Below are 21,205 nucleotides of genomic sequence, written 5' to 3'. Positions count from 1 at the left end.
AAAGAAAGAAAGAAAGAAAGAAAGAAAGAAAGAAAGAAAGAAAGAAAGAAAGAAAGAAGGGAAGGAAGGAAGGAAGGAAGGAAGGAAGGAAGGAAGGAAGGAAGGAAGGAAGAAAGAAAGAAAGACAAAGAAAGAAAGAATACATGAACATTTTTAGTAATTGGGAAGTAAATGAACTTTGAGAACATCACTTATAATAACTCACATATATTGACATATCTAGCATTCTATATGCAAAGTCTGTACTATAAAATTAAATAATTACCTACAAAGTAAATAAATTAGACAGATATACTTCTCATTCACTTTTCTCTTCGTTTAAAACATCCAGTACAAACCCGCCTTTCAACAAGTGACACGTTTTTACACTTAAAATAGAAGTCACTGTAATTGGTGGGAAATCTACAACCACTAATTACTAAATTACCACAACATCTAACAACATTTATAAACGTTTGTCCTTGTACCACAGCTAATTTTACTTTTCTACCTTCACTAAGGAAACTTCTCTTTACAACTACAGAAAACCACATCCAATCAATATGCCAAGTTGTGGAGCACATTCTAAATGGATGCATCTGAACTACATGCCTATTGACTAAGGCTCAAGGAACATTGTGGAAGAAGCTAATGAAGGATTGTAAAAGTCAGAGGATAAAGATGTTAGGTATGAGATATTGTTTCCTAATAACATAAAAAATACCTATTAAATCTCACCAAAATAACTGCTCAAATATGAACTGAACAAAGAGAACAAAAATTAACATGCCAAAATGCATACAGGAAAATTCCCTGAGGCCTCAGCCCTACAGAAAGAACCTCAGGCAACTGAGTAAAAAGGAAATTTGAGCCTCTCACAGGGTGGTTATCCAGTCTTGAAAACATACACACAAGTAACATTATACAGACTCAACAGGTTATATTATATTTAGGAATAAAAATATACACATGCACAATAAAACTCAAGCATAAAATAACAACTGGGGAAAAGCCATGATGTTGAGAGACAGTGGGGAAGGTCTTAAGAAAAGATTTCTGTGGTGGTTTGAATAGGTTTGGCCCCTCATAAGACTCATGTTTGAAAGCTAGGGCCACAGGAAGAGGGAATATTATGAGTTGTGGCCTTGTTGGAGGAGTTCCCCTGCTGTGGGGGGCAGGTTTAAGATTTCCTATGTTCAAGTTCAAGTGTGAAATCAAAGCATCCTCCTAGGTACCTGTGTGAGATAGTCTCTTTCAGCTGCCTTCAGATCAAGATGTAGATCTTCCTCTGCTGTTCCAGCACCATGTCTGCCTGCACTCTGTTGTGTTTCCTGCCATAATTACAATGGACTAAACTTCTGAAACTGTACATCAGACCCAATGAGATGTTTTCCTTTATAATAGTTGCCTTGGTGTCTCTTTCCATCAATAAAACCCTATACAGTTTGCAAGGAGGGAAGGAAAACTTGTAATTCAAAACTATTGCAACAATCAACACAAAACAAAACAAAATAAATATATCTTTTAAATATTTATTTAATAGGAAGTGTTTTTCCCCTTTCCTATCCAGTTGCATGCTTTGTTATATTTTCCCCCTGTGGGTTGTTGAGTAAGAATCCTTAGGCCAGCAATAATGTTTCATTTATCTCTAGTATTATATTTTCAGAAGGTTTTTATAGCAATTTCAAATCAGTACTCAAACATGTTATGATAATTATATTTTTGTCTGTTGAAGTACAGACAGATGATTGCTTGAGGCTCAGCTATGAGAATTTGAACAAATTGTAAAGTTTACCTAAATAAAAAAAAAAGTATATAAAAAATCTTGTATCACAAAATCCCCTTCGAAATGATTGGCAGATTTTACTGATATATAAGCTGGTCTGTATGTCTGTCTACACATCCTTGCTTGCAAAGTCTAAAAGGGAGCATGGAACCCTTTGGAACAACCTTTAAATGGTTGTAAGTTTCTTAATGTGAGTGATGGAAATCAAATTTGAATTGCCTCCAAGAATGCAAGCATTCTTTGCAGTACTTTTCAATCTTTTTGTAGTAATAAAATTAACCTAAATGTATTGAACAGATAAAAATATTGTGAGTATGCACACCAACAATATATAAAATATACAAATACAAGAATTTTGATGAAATAATTTACATTGATGCTGTGTGTATGACATCTCAATCTCAGATATGAATAAGGAGTGTGGAATTCAAGGGAAAACCAGAAATTACGTAAATAAGAGTAATTTTACCATCAGGACAAATTCATTGATCTTATTTCACAATAATGACAACTTTTCAGCTGTTTGAATTTAACCAAAAAAAAAAAAAAAAACAAAACAAAACAAAACAAAACAAAACAAAAACTGCTGCTCACCACTGTTCTATATCTACATAAGGAAGTTGAATCCTCAACGTTTATGATTGTGTCTTTACCTGAATTATCTGTGAGTAAACTATTGACAAATTCACTATAATTAATTAATATTAGCTATCATTTAATGCTTCTCTGTATTTTACAGTAGTATAGGGCTTGGCACTAGCATTTCCAATAAGCTTTACTTAGATTAAAACTAAGAAAAATTTTGGAAAACAAAGTGTATCTTACCTGTTATTTCTCCCTTATTTCTCTGGTAAATAGAATAATATTATTAATATATGTTAAAATAGCGATATTATGTAGTCAATAGATCAGTAGACATAAGTACAACTGCAGAGGTATTACAATGAAGCCATAATTTTGATTAAATGAAAGCAACTCTAACTAATTAGACAAAACGAATTTCAGTAATGGAGAAATAGGGAAGAAGTTGGAGAGGAAAGAAGGAGGATACATTTAACCAAAACATGTACATTGGTATAAAATTCTCAAAGAATACAACAATAATTTTAAAATAAGTTTTAGATTGAGAGAGCAAAATATTAAGCTAATCATTTTTTAAAAGGTCAATTAACATAATGATAAAGTTTTGAATACTGATTTTTTGTCAGTAAGATAGACACTAAAATACAATTTTATATATAGCATTAAAATGTTATGAACTACTAGATAACTGAATTCATTAATTATAAAAATGTACTTAATTATTGGAAGTAGAAAGACTCTAGACAGAGGATAGAGTCTCATCTTAATCTCTGCTCCTTCAAAATCCTATAATAGATGAAAAATATGAAATTGTAATTGAACACAGAGACTAAAATGTATATTGCAAAGTCATTATCAGTTAAATGTAGATTTAAAGTATTCCCTTTATTTTACAACTTAGAATTTTTGACAGTTTTGAAAGGCATCCTGTTTCTGAAATGAGGTATCTTCGGGATAAATAATTTTTCTTAACCACAGTATAAACATGAACACAGAAATTATAAAATACCTGAAAAATAAGTAGAATGGCATGTGTGGTAATGAGAAGAAGTTTTAACCATTATTGGATTTTGTTTTTGAATTGGAGCAAATTGCTATAGTGGGAATATCATAATACTCTAATATTATCAAAATATATCTTTGCTGACCTCACAAAATATAATCCTGTAGAGAAAACGTGTTCAAGAGTAAATTTGTTGAGTAGCTAAGTTAGAGCAGAAAGTAGAGGGTAAGGAGAAAGGTATTGTGTATTGGTCTTGGTAAAGAAAATAGGATATACGTCTTCAGATACAAATATACTGATCCATTTGGTGGTGAATAGATAAGGTGATTCAATCTAATCTAAATACTCCTCCTTTCTCTGTGAAGCATGGAATTAAATGTTCATTTGAAGCAAAATTTCAAAGCTAATAACAGATTAAAAAATGTTGTTTATATGAAATACCCTTTTGATAGTCATTTTACAGCCTGGGCAGTGGAAGAGAATAGGGGAATATATAGTTCATGGAAAGGAGAACTATAAGGTGTGTATTCATAGAAGAATTGAATGCCCTTAAAGTATTTGCCATCAAAATTAAGGTTAATTCTCAGTGATGTTCAACCTATTTCATTCCACAATGCTTCACATTAAAGAAACTTCATATTTTATCTTGATGTTGAATTTGTTTCAGTACATAATGAATGTATTGAATATTGTCTCTAAGCTCTTTCTCTAAGCTTTTTCCCTACTTCTATACATTTTTTTTTAATTTCCATGACACAAGTGGTCATTGACAATGTTAGTGAAGTCTGAGACAATGATGTTAATAAAATTATTGGTAAAGTTCAAGCTGTTCCTATTGTCACCATGTATTGTGCATAGGGTGGAAAGCAAATCTACCTAAAGAGATACAGTTTGGTGACTGTACCTCGTTCACAGTGTATGGACATAATAGTCATTGAGATTTGGCTTATTTGAGATCACAACACACTCTATTTAATGTTTGCTGTGCCAAAATATCAATGCAAAAAATGTATTGTCATCTTAAAAAGAGAAATGCATGACAATTAACAAGTGTTTATTTTGAAGAAGTTCTAAAAATGCAATCCTGGAGCTAGAGAAATAATATTTATTACTATTATTTATTACTAACAAATGTCTCTGATACCCAAAATAAGGACTGTGTTAAGTAGAAGGGACAGTGGATTTTATGTAATACTGTTAATGTTGGCCAGGAACTGTGAGATAAAAAAAATGATAAAAAGTACACCTCAGGAAAATTGTCATACAAGGTTAAATTAATATGAGAAAAATATAGTTCACATGGATTCCAGTGTCTAAAAGAGAACTCCTTTCAGCAATGCCAAAGCTGCAATAATGACCATAAGAAACTTTTTAGTAATTAAAGTCTCACAAAATCTCATATTTTACACTTATAGGATGCAAAAACAAAACTAATGATGTAAGTGTCCCACTTTTCAGAATTGCTCAAAGATACCTTCCATTAAACTGAAGCAGATGATATGGAGTAATGTAAAAGAAATAAAGCATACTCAAACTGCTACCTCCAAATTAACTTCAGAATATTTTAGGTGGGTACATTAAAAAACTAATCAAGAGCCCAGGGGATTTAATAGTCTCGTACTGCACAATATTGTAAATTACCTTGCTGTTATTTTACAGACACTGAAAGGACTAGGAAAGAAGGCAAATTATTCCCTGTTGCTCTTAATAGTTTCTCTTAGAAAATGGAATCAGAGCAAACAAGGATTTGTTTTCATCATTTCCCAACATTCTAGCACATTGCCAAGTGGAAGCCTTCAGTATCCTGGGCAGTAGATATTCAGGATTCCTAAAGAACAAGGACCATCACATATTCAAGTGTTTCCTCTTCAAAATTCTGAACAGGAAAGCCCACCAATTCTCTAGCTCACCCAAGTCCCACAATTGAAATCCTTCCAATCCCAGGCTACCCTGGAAAGCAAACTTCCATCTACCTAGGGATCCCATATAAGCCCTGCCTTCTGCTCTGTTTCTTGCTGCTTCAAAGCCCCCCATTAATAGAGCAGAACTATTCCAAAGCAACAGGCAGAGCAAAACTGTCACACTTCTGTAAAGGAAGCCCTTCCTTTCAGATCTGCAGCACATTCTTCAAATCTAATCATGACACCTGTTCTGAATGTGTGTTCTAGAGATAAATCTAGCATTTACTCTAGAATTTTTGCATGTTCCATACAAATAAATTTAGTTTTGATTTTTAAATATAGTTGATATTTGTAGGTAAGATATATCTCTAATTAAACTTCAGAACTAGTTTCATTAACAAATTGTGGGCCATTTAATTCTAGAAAATGTAAATATAACTAAGGAAAGAGAAAACAAATGTATTATTTAAACTTGTTCTATCACTATCACATGTATTTGTATGTAACAGTAACTCATAACACTTTGTATTATTCTATGTATATATCATTGTTAATAGGTGTCATTTAAAACCCTGGAACTTTAAAATTTTTTCAATTACATTTTTAAATTAAAAGGTTACATGACATTGGGGAAAGATAGTAGATTTTTAAAGGAATGAATAAATCAATAATCTGTTTTTAAAACTCTATTCTTAATATGTTAGTCCTAATATACACCAGGGATGAGATTCTTTTCTGGTTTTATCTCTCTGGAGTTCCCTGGGACTCCTGTACCTAGATAGGAATATTTTCCTATACATATGGAAATTTCAGTTTTCTTGTTTTATTAAAGCATTTGCTATGCATTTGCTGCAATAGTCTTCTCTGTTTTGAATGGTTATTATCTGAAATTAGATCTTTTTATGGTATTCTAATGTTCTCCCATGTTTTACTTCATGGATATTTATAAATATATTTTTGATGTTTGCTGAGTTATCCAACTTATACTCCTTGATGTACAGCTATAATAGTCTGTTTGGCACCAGATCCATTCTTTAGATGAGGCATTATTTAGCATGTGGAAATTTCCATGTGCAACATTATTCCAGTTTGGATTCTCATGTTATTGTATCCTCCTAGTGAATTGTTTCACAAACTGTACCTTTTTGCTTGTATCATTTATATCTTTGCTTTTGTCTTTTTGTTATCCCATAACATTCCAGTATGTTCCTGAATTATTTCTGTTGAAAGTCTTTGAGGTCATTACCATTCTTGTCTATTATTATGAGATTAGATTTTTGATTGGTTGTTTTTGTTTTTAGGAGCACTATTAAATGTTATTTTCATTTTTTCCATTATTCATTTAAATTTTTTTATTTTTTGTGTTTGTTTGTTTGTTTGTTTGTTTGTTTGTTTAAGACAGGGTTTCCTCTGTGTAGCCCTGGCTGTCCTGGAACTCACTTTGTAGACCAGGTTGGCCTCGAACTCAGAAATCCGCCTGCCTCTGCATTCCCAAGTGCTGGTATTAAAGGCATGTGCCACCACCGCCCGGCTCTCATTTGAATTTTAATATTTTTAGTTGATCAGAAGTGTGTTATAGGGGCAGATGGTCTGGTATTTATTTCATGTCATCACCGGCACCTGAATGGACAAGGGAAGTTTAGGTTGCATAGCTGGGCTCTGAGGAAACTTTATTCATGTTGGAGTTAGACAAAGACTTGGACTTCTTTAACCTTGGTCCAAGAAGCATTTTACTGTAGTGGACAGGAATCAATTGAGGCATATATAACTAATCAAGATGCTAACGATAAGAGTAACTGTGTTCAGCTTTAAATGGTAGCTATATTAATCCTATCACTAGAAACATTTTTTTAAAAATTGTTTTGTTTTGTTTGCTTTTCAAGACAGGGTTTCTCTGTATGGTCCTTGATGTTCAAGAACTCATTCTGTAGACCAGGCTGGCTTCAAACTCAGAAATCTGCGTGCCCTTGCCTTCCAAGTGCTGGGATTAAAGGCATGTGCCACCAGTGCCCAACTAGAAACATCTTATAAAGGCAATTTAAGTGTGAGAAGATGAGGTCACTTACTGAAAATTGTTAACTCAGACATGGCCTGGCCATTGAAATCATGCCTCTGAAGGGCTGTTTTTACCTTTGAAAGATCTATAAATGGTCAAGCTAGTATAAATACATGGGATAGATAAACGCCATGCTCCTCTTAATATTGAATGGGCACTGGCAAGAAGAGGGAGGGAGAAGCATTTTTTTGTATGGTAGGATGTTTGTGGTCCAATGTATGCCCTTGTATTCACAACTTTAAGGATGCTTCTAATTAGATTAAAAGTTTATAAGAAAAAGGATGACATGTAGTTGAGAGGAGACATGTTGAGAAGTGTATGGACAAGGTTGTATATTGTACATACTTATACAATTACATGTATACAAGGAAAGTAAAATTGAATATGACTGACAATTTTTATAAAACTTGAATAGATGAAGTTATTATGCTCTCTATATTTTGTTACCTAATGTATACATATAATGTTGTAGGTATTCAAATTAATGAGTACCACATAACCTTTCAATTTATGTATATATTGATGTAAATACATATTGCATGGCAATCAAGTGCGGTGAAACAAATCTTTATCATCAGATATTCATTATTTATTTCTTCATAGTGAAAAATTCAAAATTAATTTGAAAAATTACTCACAGAAATACTCAGGAAATTATCATAAAAGTTTTCAGTTATAAAGTCAAGATCCTTTGGATACTATGAATTTCAGTCTTACTGACAAGCAGTAAACAGTATGAATACACTTATTAATATGGGAAACAAAAAGTGATTTTTTTTCATAGAGTTCAAACTGAACTGAGATTAAAGGGCTAATGAACTCATGAAATGCAAAAACACAGAGTAATCTTCACACATAAGTATATTGCTATTTGAGGAATCCACAAAGAAACTGTATAAGAGATATTCTACTAGGACCATATATATGAATTTAATTGCTAGAGAGAAAATATGGACTACCTTGAATGTTTAAAATTTATAGGACTGTATCCACAGGTTAGATCACATACCCTAGGTCTGGAGGGGACCTCACCTCACAGAATGTATAGACACATGAAACAAAGTAAAATGAAATGGATTGGCGGATCCACCAAAACCCTAACAGAAGCTGGGTTAGCTTCTGGCTTGTAGACGTGAAAGAGATGGAAGGGTTATCATAGTTGAGCATGCTACAGGAAAGATGAAAGTGTTCACTTTGAGGCTTTTGTGAAGGAGTGAATAATTGCTCTGGCTAACCATGTAGTGACCAGGTAGCAAATATTTCCTATTGGGTAAAAATAATACATGATTATAGCAGGTTCACAGAATAGCAAACTGAATGTACAAAATAAATATTCTCCCCTGTGCTTTCAATGATCAATCAAAATTTAAGATTTGAATTACATAGCAGAACAGACTCCAATAAAGTGAATTGCAAATAGAGCAAAAAAGTATAATATCTATGTAAACACACAAGGATAGTGAAAAAGAAATGGAAATTGAGGAAACACATTATTTTACTTTTCCTAAAAAAATGAATATTTACATGGTAATTCCTCTCAGTTTACTTGAAAATTTAAAATGAATGTTTATAATGAAGAGATGTGAGATAACAGTTAAATACTGGGGAAAAAAAAGACGCTTGAGAAATTGATTACAATGAAACATCATGAAGCTTTAGTAACTGAAAGTATGGCACTTATAACACTATCTACGTAGATCAGAGAATCAAAATATAAAGCACAGAACATTAAATGCAATTTGATTCATTAAAATCTTCAATACAAGTTATTGATGTTGCCTTTTGTTTTCCTCCAGTGGTAGCATATTAACTCCCTATTGCTGAAGACTCCATGCCCTTGGACATAGGGCCCAGTGGCAGTGGGCTGAGCTGACCTGAAAGCCTCTACCTTGAGAACTAGTTTCAGGGTACTAGAAGGCACCACTATATTTGAATATCAATCATTCCCATAGGCTCATATATTTTAATGCTTAGTTGTCTGCTGATTGAACTATTTGGAAAATATTAAATATGGTGTTCTGATTGAAGATCTGTTACTTGGGCCTGGCTTTGTGCTCTGAAAAGCCTATACTATTACCCTTGAGTTTTTATTATGTCCTACTTGCTAATAAGGATGTTAACCTCTCAGCTACTGTCTTAGTCCCTTGCCTGACTACTTGCTACTGTTAGGCTGGGACCCTGCTCATCCATGTACAGTATGAAACCGCATCTGCCCTCCTTCCCCCACCCCACACCTCCACACAGAAAAACTTCATCCTACCTCTTAGAGAAATCTCCTGGCTAGTATGTAATTGCTCCTTTCCTTTGCATTTCAGCCAATAAACCTAAGAATGCCTGCCCAGGGGCTTGGTTTTTGACCATGCATGGACACGATCCCAGCTCCTTGTTTTAGTCTGGATGTGTGACTTCACTGACCTGTGAGATCAATCAATTGACTTGAGAGTTGCCTCCTAATGAATTTGCTTTTACCTCCTTTTAATCTGGTGTAATCTGACCCATAGCTGCATCAGCAAGTAAGAGGAAAAAGCCATAGCTACCATTTTACCTTCAGTGGTGACCATGAATTCTAAACCAATGGAACTATGAGCCCAATAAACATTTCCTTTTATTAGTGGTCTTGGTCAACACAAGGCTGCATACATTTTGCAAAATATATTGAATGGACATCAACATCATAGAAACTACCTGTGTTGAAATGATAGTGGTCTAGCTAGTTTCGATTTCTTCAACATTAAATTTGTGTTGTTGTTTTTTTTTTATTTATGTGCATATTGGAGTGTATGTGTATTTGGGGCAGATGCATGTGTGTGACAGTGGTTGCACATGTATATTAAAAAGATACAGGTTTTCTTTGAGTGTCCATCCTCAACAGGGTGATTTTTGTTTTATTTATTTATTTTTGACTGTGAACCACATAGTGCCTATCACCCACAAGAAGCCAGGAGGGGGGTGTACAAATCCCTGGAACTGGAGTTATAACTCCAGCACCCACATGTGCCATTGCAAATATTTGTAACTGCTATGTGTCCACACAGAAGCTGGAAAAAGAATTTAGTTGGCACTCTTAATGGGGTCATCTCTCCAGCTACACCATTTGCTTTCGTGCATAGATAGAGCATCTCCCTAGTCCACAAGGCTTGACACATAAGCTAGCAGCTGTTCAGCAAGCAGTATGAATCCATTTGTCTCTGCCTCTCCAGCACTGTGATTATAAGTGCATCTCCTCACCCCAAGTTTTCCTGTGATGACTAACAATTGATTCCATGCCCTGATCATGGCAAGTGCATCGCCTACTGAATCATTACCACAGAACACCAAATCCCTTTTAATTGCAAAGTTATTGATACACAGCATAACAACATGTTAGCTCAGGAACTCTTTTGGCTGACCTGGAGTTTCTGCCTACCCTGTCTTTGAAGGTAAAGCCTATCTTAATGATGCCCCAACAGTCAATGAATTAAAAGTAAAGTTTCAAGATATAAAGACTGAGCTTTGTAATGACAGCCTGCTAGCCATGTGCCTATGGTTTTTTCTGCCTCGTTTAGTTCAGATAATTCAACATAATCAAGAGATAGATAAGCTATCTCCATTGAGACTTAATTAAATCTCAAAAAATACAAATAAGGGATTGCTATTGTTCTAAGCCATTAACCAGGTATTTTTGCTAATCAGTAATGTATTGCTAATCATAATGAGGCTACAAGAAGGGAGCATTCCCATGACAAATCACAACTATGGAGTAACGTAGGGAACTGAAGAGTGTTAAAACGTTTCACAGAATCACAGTGTGAAGGCAAGAAGGATATGATGGTGTGTGGTACAGGAGAAAACTGAAGGAGCGTTTGTCAGTACAATCTCCTGAGGTATTCTTCTGAGTAGAAACTACATGCAATACCTCATGCAGTCACTTAGGAGAGTTCCATATTCAATGGTATATGAATGTGACAATTTACAAGCTATGATAAAAATACCAAGCTACAGCAAGTATTAAAAGTCCTAAATTTGAAGAAGAACTAAATTGAACATTAAAAAGTGGTAAATAAAATTGTTTTCTATTTCTGACATCTAAGCAAATAGCTAATTAAAATAATTGGTCTCAAACTATCTACTATTATTTTAATTGGAATAAGATACTATTCAGCTAAATTCATAAGTAGTGGATCTTTGCAAACACTTAAATAAGTCTCCAGAAATATTCAAGTGCATAAATCATGTGACTGACATCTAAATTACATAGGGGTTGTACAGTATCAATCCAAATGTGGCATATGCTACTGAATGACCTGCCTTCAAAAGACATTAGGGTAGGACTTTATCTTACTGTGTTGAGAATAAATTATGTACAAGAGGCTTGTGATTTTCAAAGATTATTCTTTCTGTACTGAAACGGACAAAGAGTTCAAAGTGAGAAATGACCCACAAGTTCTTTAACATTTGTGAACAGGAATCAAGCTGAGAAAACTATTCAGAACTAAGTTCAGAGGGGGAAACTACTTCCAAGTAATAGAACTTTTCTTTCTTTCTTTCTTTCTTTTTTTTTATATTTTTTATTACGTATTTTCTTCAATTACATTTCCAATGCTATCCCAAAAGTCCCCCATACCCTCCCCCCCACTCCCCTACCCACCCATTCCCACTTTTTGGCCCTGGCGTTCCCCTGTACTGGGGCATATAAAGTTTGCGTGTCCAATGGGCCTCTCTTTCCAGTGATGTCCTACTAGGCCATAGAACTTTTTTTGATCAATCAATTGGTAAAATGGACCTAGATGAATTTAAGATTTTCACTGACTTCTACATAACATACATTTTTCTATTTATGAATAAGTACCATGTATTTTATGTATGCATAATTCTCTGTTCAGGGCATTCTTAATATTTTTGTTTTACTTTGCATTTCAACTTTCTGTTTGAGAAAATCCCAATATAATTATATTATATTTTAACCAAATACACCTGTACTCATACTAACAGCAATATACTGATTTAATGCAGCCTTTTTCAAAGTCCCACACAATTCTTCAGAACAGTGGGCAAAATAGTCATAAGGTTTGCAATGATGGGTAAAAGATACAGGGGAACCAAAAAACTAGAACAATATGGACACTACTAGAGGTATTGTAATTTAGTTATTTTTGTTCAATTTATCAGTTTCTTTTTATTTTAAACTAAGAAAATAAAGATAAACAACATTCACAGACATCTTAACCCTTTGATGTTGATGAATAGGCAATGAATTTTAAAGATGACAATTAAAAGCAAGATATTTACTTATTTACATAGGAATAAAGTATATTTTGCATGATACAAGATTGTAAATAATTTCAGTAGAAGAGTTAATCCTTTCCAAATAAAAACAGTAACAATGGTGTTCTTCTCACCTGTTATCAGGACTTAATATATTTTCTACCCCTTTTAAAGAGCAATCAGTCTGGGACTGGGAAAGCAGAATGGAAGTGTCTTATGATACATCCACTTTCTAGTTATCATATTCTTGCTTTTTAAAATATATATGTGGAATAACCACAGCTCTAAAACAACATACACAGCTAGATTTCCTCATTTAGATGTAAATATTATGAACAATGAAAAAATTTTTATTTTTTCTCTTTGGAAATAGCATCATATGTTCTAAGAAACAGAAATAAAAACAGGGAGGAAAAGAAGGGAGATGAAGGTAATTAACAAACTCAGATTCTACACTCAAACTGGAAGCTGAAGTTTTACATGGGTTTCTTTAACATTGAGTGTCTAACCTCACCATGTGTACTGATAAAATAACTGATCACTCAAAATCAATATATTGGCATATAACCTGTATAAATTATAGAGAATTAATTTAAATCATGATGTAATTTATCTAATATTTATATTTATCTATTATCTTTACAAAGCAAAAGATTACTTCTTGGCATCTTGGCTAAGATCAAGTGTACAAAGCAAAAGATTCTGACATGGTATGTTGAGAAAAAGACTATTTTAAAGTAGATTCTTTTGATAATCAATGTATGATATATAACTTTGACTTTTCAAGTAGTGTGTATATGTGTGTGTGTGTGTGTGTGTGTGAGTGTGTCTTTCTGTCTGTCCATATGCTTGTCTATCTCTATATCTCTGTGTGTCACACCTCCGTATTCAGGTGCACATGTAAGGAATATCCTTAGTATCAAATTGTTTCAAGTTACTCTAAAATGAAGTATCTGAAAAAATAAGGAAACTTATTATTTAGTAAACCAATTCAAAAATAACTAAAATGTGTTAGGAAATATTCATTTAGATAATGCAATTAATAGAAGAAATGTCTATTAGTCACACACAAAAATGTAGAGCTAGAGACAAGGCTCCATTAAGAGTACCAAACAAATTCTCTTTCCAGCACCTGTGTGGACACACAGCAGTTACAAACATTTGTGAGGACAATAGTGATTTAAAAAATATGATATTGGTACAGAGACAAACAGGTTGATCAATGCAATAAAATTGAAGACATAGAAGAAAACCCATACACCTATGCACACTTGATCTTTGACAAAGAATTCAAAAACATAAATGTAAAATGAAAACATTTTCAATAAATGGTACTGATTTAATTGGCGGTCTGTATGTAGAAGAATGAAAATAGATCCATATTTATCAGCTTGCACAAAGCTCAAGACCAGGTGGATCAAGGACCTCTATATTAAACCAGATACACTGAGTTTAATAAAAGGGAAGGTGGGAAAGAGCCTTTGACTCATTGGCACAACAGCAAGATTTCTGAACAGAAAACCAATGGCACAGACTCTAAGATAAACAATTGATAAATGGGATCTCATAAAACTGCAAAGCTTCTGTAAGGCAAAAGACACAGTCACTGGGATAAATTTGCAACCTACAGATTGGAAAAATGCCTTCACTAACCCTAGATCCACTAGAAGGATAATACCAAAAATATATAAAGAACTCAAAAAGTCAACCTAAAAACAACCAAATAACACAATTGAAAAATGTGGTACAGAAAATTCACAACAAAATTAAAGAAATTAAAGAAATGTTCAAGGTTCTTAATCTTCAGAAAAATACAAGTCAAAACAACCCTGAGATTCTACCACATATCAATAAGAATGGCTAAGATGAAAAACTCAAGTAAGAGCACATGCTTGCAAAGATGTGGAGAAAGATGAACACTCATTGCTTGTGTGATGGCAAATGTGTACAACCCCTCTGGGATTCAATCTGGTAGTTCCTCAGAATATTGGAAATAGTTCTATCTGAAGTCCAAGCTATACCACACTTAGGCACATACCCAAATAATAACCCACCAGACCATAAAGACAAGTCTCCCACTATGTTCATAGCAGCCTTATTTGTAATAGCCAGAAGCTGGAAACAATCCTGATGTCCCTCAACTGAAGAATGGGTACAGAGAGTGTGGCTCATTTACACAATGCAATAGTATTCAGCTATTAAAACAAGGACATCATGAAATTTGCAGGGAAAATGGATGGAACTAGAAAATATCATCGTGAGTGAGGCAACTCAGACTTAAATGTACATGCATGATCCATACTCAATGATAAGTGGATATTAGCCAAAAAGTACAGATTACAGAATAAACCCCAAAGACTACAAGAAGTGTAAGAAGCAGAAAGGACCAAGTGAGGATGCTTCAAGCCCACTTAGAACGGTGAAAAAATAATCACAGGAGACAGGGGACAAAGCAACCTGTGTGGGAGAAGAAAACTGTAGGGGAAAATGGGAACAGAATCAGGGGATGGGCAGGAGAAAACCAACAGGGTCAGGAGAATGAATGGAAATAAGCAGCCTTGGGATTGGGAGGTGGGGAGACCCTTTTGAAACTGACCCAGAATGTGAGACACTCTCACGACTCAATTCAGGTGTCTTAACCAAAATGCCCAACATTAGGGAGAGGTAAGTAAAAGAGTACACCTCCAAAAGATAAATAGGGCCTCAAGAGGAGGGACTGGGTCACTAACCCACATCCAAAATTTCTGACCCACAATTGTTCCTATCTAAAAGATCTGCAGGGACAAAAATGGAGAAGAGACTGAAGGAAATGAGGTCCAGTGACAGGCACAACTTGGAATCCATCTCATGGATGAGGGCACCAAGGCCTGACACTATTACTGATGCTATGATATGCTTACAGAAGGGAGACTGGAATTGCTGTCCTCTGAGAGGCCCTACCAGTAGCTGACTAAGACTGATGCAGGTACTTACACCAAACCATTGGATTTAAGTCGGGAATTCTTATGGTTGAATTAGCGGAAGGATTGAAGAGGCTGAAGGGAAGAGTATCCCCATTGGAAAATGAGCTGTCTCAACTAACCCAGACCACAGGGATTTTCCAGGAACACACATGGCTGGTCGGAGGCCTCTGGCACATATATAGAAGAGGACTTCCTGATGTGGTCTCGGTGAGAGAAGATGCACTTATTCCTTGAATGACTTGAGTCCCCAGGGAAGAAGGAGGCCTGGGCAGGGTGTGGCAGGGAGACCTGTCTGGGAAGCAGTGGTTTGGAGGAATGGGATCAGGAACTGTGGTGCAGGCTAAAAGGGAAGCAATAGCTGTAATGTAAATAAATAAAATAAATAATTTTTTTAAAAAATTCCAACATATTATTAAACAAACCCTATGCTACGTGTAAGATACCTGTCTTTATTATTATTTTTAGACAAAGACAGGGTATGAAGTCCAATTAGAGAACTTTGGTGTGTATTTTAATAATGTCAGAATAGGAAGTCATAAATTGTCATCAATATGACTACCCCCCAAAATGAGCTGAATAGAGATGACAGCAAAATACATAACAAAGTGGTCAGAGGAATGTCCATGAGGTCTCAACCCTACACAAATAACCACAGGCAATGAAATAATATTCACGATTATAGAATTAATAGTCTCCCAGGAAGATTCCATTCACTGCCTGTCTAGATTAGCTCTGAAAACATAAACACAATCAATGTTTCACAGAATGAGGAGGCTATAAGAATATTCGTTGTCATTGTTAATGTTCTATAATGTTTCTATAAAACAAAGTAATCAAATGAGGTGTTGTTTACAGTTTTGCAGGGTTAGTTCACTATTATTATGGCAGTGGACAGACAGGTATGATCCTGGAGCAATATCTGAGAGTTTTATATTTTGATACACAAGAATGAGAGAGTAAGAGACAGAGAGACAGAGAGAGAGAGAGACTAAGAGACAGACAGAGAGAGACACAGACACAGACAGAAGCAGGTGCAGACACAAAGACAGAGAGAGATATTGGGCATGGCAGGTACTTTTGAAACCTTAAAGCATACCTTGAGCTGGGCGGTGTTGGGGCTTGCCTTTAACCCCAGCACTTGGGCAAGCAGATTTCTGAGTTCAAGGCCAGCCTAGTCTACAAAGCAAGTTCCAGGACAGCCAGGGCTATACAGAGGAACACTGTTTCGAAAATAAATAAATAAATAAATAAATAAATAAATAAATAAATAAATAAATAAATAAATAAAAGCATACCTTGAAAGAAACAACTTCTCCAACAATACTACAACACCTAATTTCCTAACCAGATCATTAATTGAAAGCTAAACATGTAAGTAAATTAAGATGCCAGACTCTATCATACAGATCTTTCACTTCCTTAGTTAGAGTCACGCTAAGGTATTTTATATTATTTGTGACTATTGAGAAGGGCATTGTTTCCCTAATTTCTTTCTCAGTCTGTTTATTCTTTGCATAGAGACCATTGCATACACTAGCAAGATCTTGCTGAAAGGACCCTGATATAGCTGTCTCTTGTGAGACTAGGCCAGGGCCTAGCAAACACAGAAGTGGATGCTCACAGTCAGCTATTGGATGTATCACAGAGCCCCCAATGGAGGAGCTAGAGAAAGTACCCAAGGAGCTAAAGGGATCTGCAACCCTATAGGTGGAACAACAATATGAACTAACCAGTACCCTGAAGCTCTTTCCTCTAGCTGCATATGTATCAAAAGATGGCCTAGTCGGCCATCACTGGAAAGAGAGGCCCATTGGACTTGCAAACTTTGTATGCCCCAGTACAGGGGAACGCCAGGGCCAAAAAGTGGGAGTGGGTGGATAGGGAGTGGTGGGGAGGGTATGGGGGACTTTGGGGATAGCATTGGAAATGTAAATGAGGAAAATACCTAATAAAAAATATTTTAAAAAAGATACTAGACTGTAGATGTATAAAGGGCACTGTCTTTCAAACCACCACATTCATCTATGATATATTCTATAATAACAATTTATTTAAAAATTTGGTTCTATTTGAAAAACTAGTAGGGAGAGGATACTCGGGAAGATTTTGGAGGGAATATAGTGAAGAAAGAAATATAACCAAACCGGACAGAAGCTGTTGACCCTTGTGGTTGAATTAGGGAAAGGCTGGGAAAAGCTGAGGAGGAGGGCAACCCTGTAGGAGGACCAGCAGACCACCAAGCAGGCAGCATATACCAGCTGCTATGAGGCCCCCAACACACATAGAGCAGAAGACTGCCAGGTCTGCATTCAGTCAAAGGAGATGTACCTAACCCTCATAAACTGGAGGCCCCAGAGAGTTTAGAGGTCTGCTTGGGTAGGAGGTGGCAGTGGGGACATCCTTGTGGAGACAGGGAATGGGGATGAGGTATGGGATATAGAATGGAGGGTGAACCAGATTGGGGGGAATAAATTCTGGAGTGTAAAATAAATAAATATAAAAGGAGAAAACTGAAAAAAAGAAGAAATATAATTATAATATAATCTCAAAAATAAAACCAAAATAAAACCCAACAAAGTAAAATCATCTACAAATTAATAGTAATATAATAATAGCAATAATACCTTACTTTAAACACACTACATACTTCCTCAGAAAGATAGAGAGAAATCAATTTGAAAGCAAGCTGAAAGTTTCTCCCTACTGGCTAGCGGTCATAATGCTGATAGAGGTGAAGCCAACTGTTGGGGAGAAAGGACATTAGTGCACTTATCCAGCTGTGAATCCTATGAAGTATAGTTCCTACAGGTAGAACATGTGTCCATTCTGCAATAGTGTCACAGTGTTATGGGGCCCACAAAATACTTTTGGCAATATTCAAGTCTTCTCTGCAAGAAGAAATTCATGTCTACTACTGTAAAGCTACCCAAACTATGATAAAGTCATGAGCCCTAGTATCGAATGTCCTAATGCTCTATGCTAAATTGACATCATGTCTATGTATCAATATGCATAATTAGTTATTTTTTTATAATCTTGCTAACAGTCTAAATCTTAATTTGGGGGAAAATTTGCAAATGGGATGTACATAAATATCAGAGTCTTCACTTAGAAGCTGGGTAATTTTAAGGCAGAGAAGGAAAGAGGATTAAAAAGTTTCCTTTTGGGGCTGCAGTTTTCTATTGCTAGAGATAACCAGGGAATAATCTGTTCAAGTTGACTGTCTTACTAGTTTAATCACAGCACCAACAGACAGAAGCAGGCAAGTCTCTGTAAGTTCAAGAGACAATGATGGTCTTGAACTCATAAAGATTTAATCTCTTAGTATTCAGATATCTTTGGCCCTTCCAAATATTTCTTAAACCTCTCTGGACAACAACTGGAATGGTTTCTTATAAGTGGCACAAGTATTTTGTAAGAGCCCCGGGCTTTTGTGTAGAGCATTATGATCCAGTATATACAGTTATAAAGTAAATTGAGAAAATAATGCTTTGCTATTGTTTTTGAAAGTATCATTAGGGTTATTCATCTGTTGCATTTTCCCTCTTTTTGTATTACTTATCAAACTCCCACCACAGAGTTATTTATAGGGTTATTTCATAATGTAGAAACTGTACTTGAGTGTATGTCTTCTATTCATTAATTTGCATCTCTATTTACTTTTCAACTGATCTAATTAATCAACGTACAAAAAGAAAGCATTATTGAAGTATTGGGAAATTAAGATGGGTCATAGCTTTGTAAAACTAAATAAACATTTTCAATTTGGCTTCTCAAATAAAGGACAGCTCTTCAACTCGAAAGTCTTCTACATTTGACTTTTGCCTAAAACAAATTTCTGTTCATTGTTGTGATTTTTGTGCACTACAGGATTAGCACTACTGGTTGCTTCTGCCCCTTGGCAGCTTGGATAGTACATTCTGATAGTGTGAAGGGACATCTTCTTTTAAAATCCACACACCTATTGTCACCTGATCTTTGACAAGGGAGCTAAAACTATCGAGAGGAAAAAGGACAGCATTTTCAACAAATGGTGCTGGCACAAATGGTGGTTATCATGAAGAAGAATAGGAATTGATTCATTCTTATCGTCTTGTACAAAGCTAAGGATCAAGGAACTCCCCATAAAACCAGAGACACAGGTTCCGGGACTCTAGTGAAAGTAGTCTGTACAGGTTAGAGTATGCACTACAGAAGCTAACAGCTTCTGGGTCAGGCGGGAGCCACAGAGCTTCTGAGGCAGCACCCTTTTTGGGCTCCAGACATCCGGCCACCCTCCCAACCAGAGGTCAGGTGTCTACCTGGCCCGGGAGGCCTTTGCCTCAGCATCTGCAGGAGACATCTTGGTTCCAGGACTCTGCTGAAAGTAGTCTGCACAGGTGAGAGTATGCACTACAGAAGCTAACAGCTTCTGGGATAGGTGGGAGCCACAGAGCTTCTCAGGCAGCCCCCTTTTCAGGCAACAGACATCCGACCACATCCCGGCCAGAGGATAGGTGTCCACCCAGCCTTGGAGGGCTTTGCCTTAGCATCGGCAGAAGACATATTGGTTCCAAGACTCCTCCTAAAGTATTCTGCACAGGTGAGACCGTGGACTACAGAAGCTAACAGCTTCTGTGACAGCACAAAGCAACACAGCTTCTGGGAAAGGTCCAATTTTGGGCCTTCATCTTCAGCCAGGAGGGAGGCCTGAACACCAGATATCTGTGCACCTTCCCTGTAAGAGGAGAGCTTGCCTGCAGAGAGTGCTCTTACCACTGAAACTCAGAGGAGAGAGTTAGTCACACAGGTATGCTGATAGAGGATAACAGAATCACCAGAGGAACAATCTCTAAAGAGAGACAACTATAACAACTAACACCAGAGATTACCAGATGGCAAAAGGTAAACTTAAGAATCTTACTAACAGAAACCAAGACCACTCACCATCATCAGAACCCAGCACTCCCACTTTGCCCAGTCCAGGGCACCCAAACACACCCAAAAAGCTAGACCCGGATTTAAAAGCATATCTCATGATGATGGTAGATGACATCAAGAATGATTTTAATAAATCACTTAAAGAAATACAGGAGAACACTGATAAACAGGTAGAAGAAATTAAAAAGGAAGCACAAAAATCCCTTAAAGAAAATCAGGAAAACACAACCAAAGAGGTGATAGACTTGAATAAAACCATCCAAGACCTAAAAAGGGAAGTAGACACAATAAATAAAACGCAAAGTGAGGCAATGCTGGAGATAGAAACCCTAGGAAAGAAATCTGGAACCATAGATGTGAGCATCAGCAACAGAATACAAGAGATGGAAGAGAGAATCTCAGGTGCAGAAGACTCCATAGAGAATATCAGCACAACAATCAAAGAAAATGGAAAATGAAAAAGATCCTAACTCAAAACATCTGGGAAATCCAGGACACAATGAGAAGACCAAACCTACGGATAATAGAGTAGATGAGAATGAAGATTTTCAAATCAAAGACCTACAAATATCTTCAAAAAAATTATAGAAGAAAACTTCCCAAACCTAAAGAAAGAGATGCCCATGAACATACAAGAAGCCTACAGAACTCCAAATAGACTGGACCAGAAACAAAATTCCTCCTGACACATAATAATCAGAACAACAAATGCACTAAATAAAGATAGAATATTAAAAGCAGTAAGGGAAAAAGGTCAAGTAACATATAAAG

Source organism: Mus caroli, chromosome 3 (genome assembly GCF_900094665.2).
Source record: "Mus caroli chromosome 3, CAROLI_EIJ_v1.1, whole genome shotgun sequence".
NCBI lineage: Eukaryota > Metazoa > Chordata > Mammalia > Rodentia > Muridae > Mus > Mus caroli.
Note: the sequence above shows the minus strand (reverse complement) of the source record.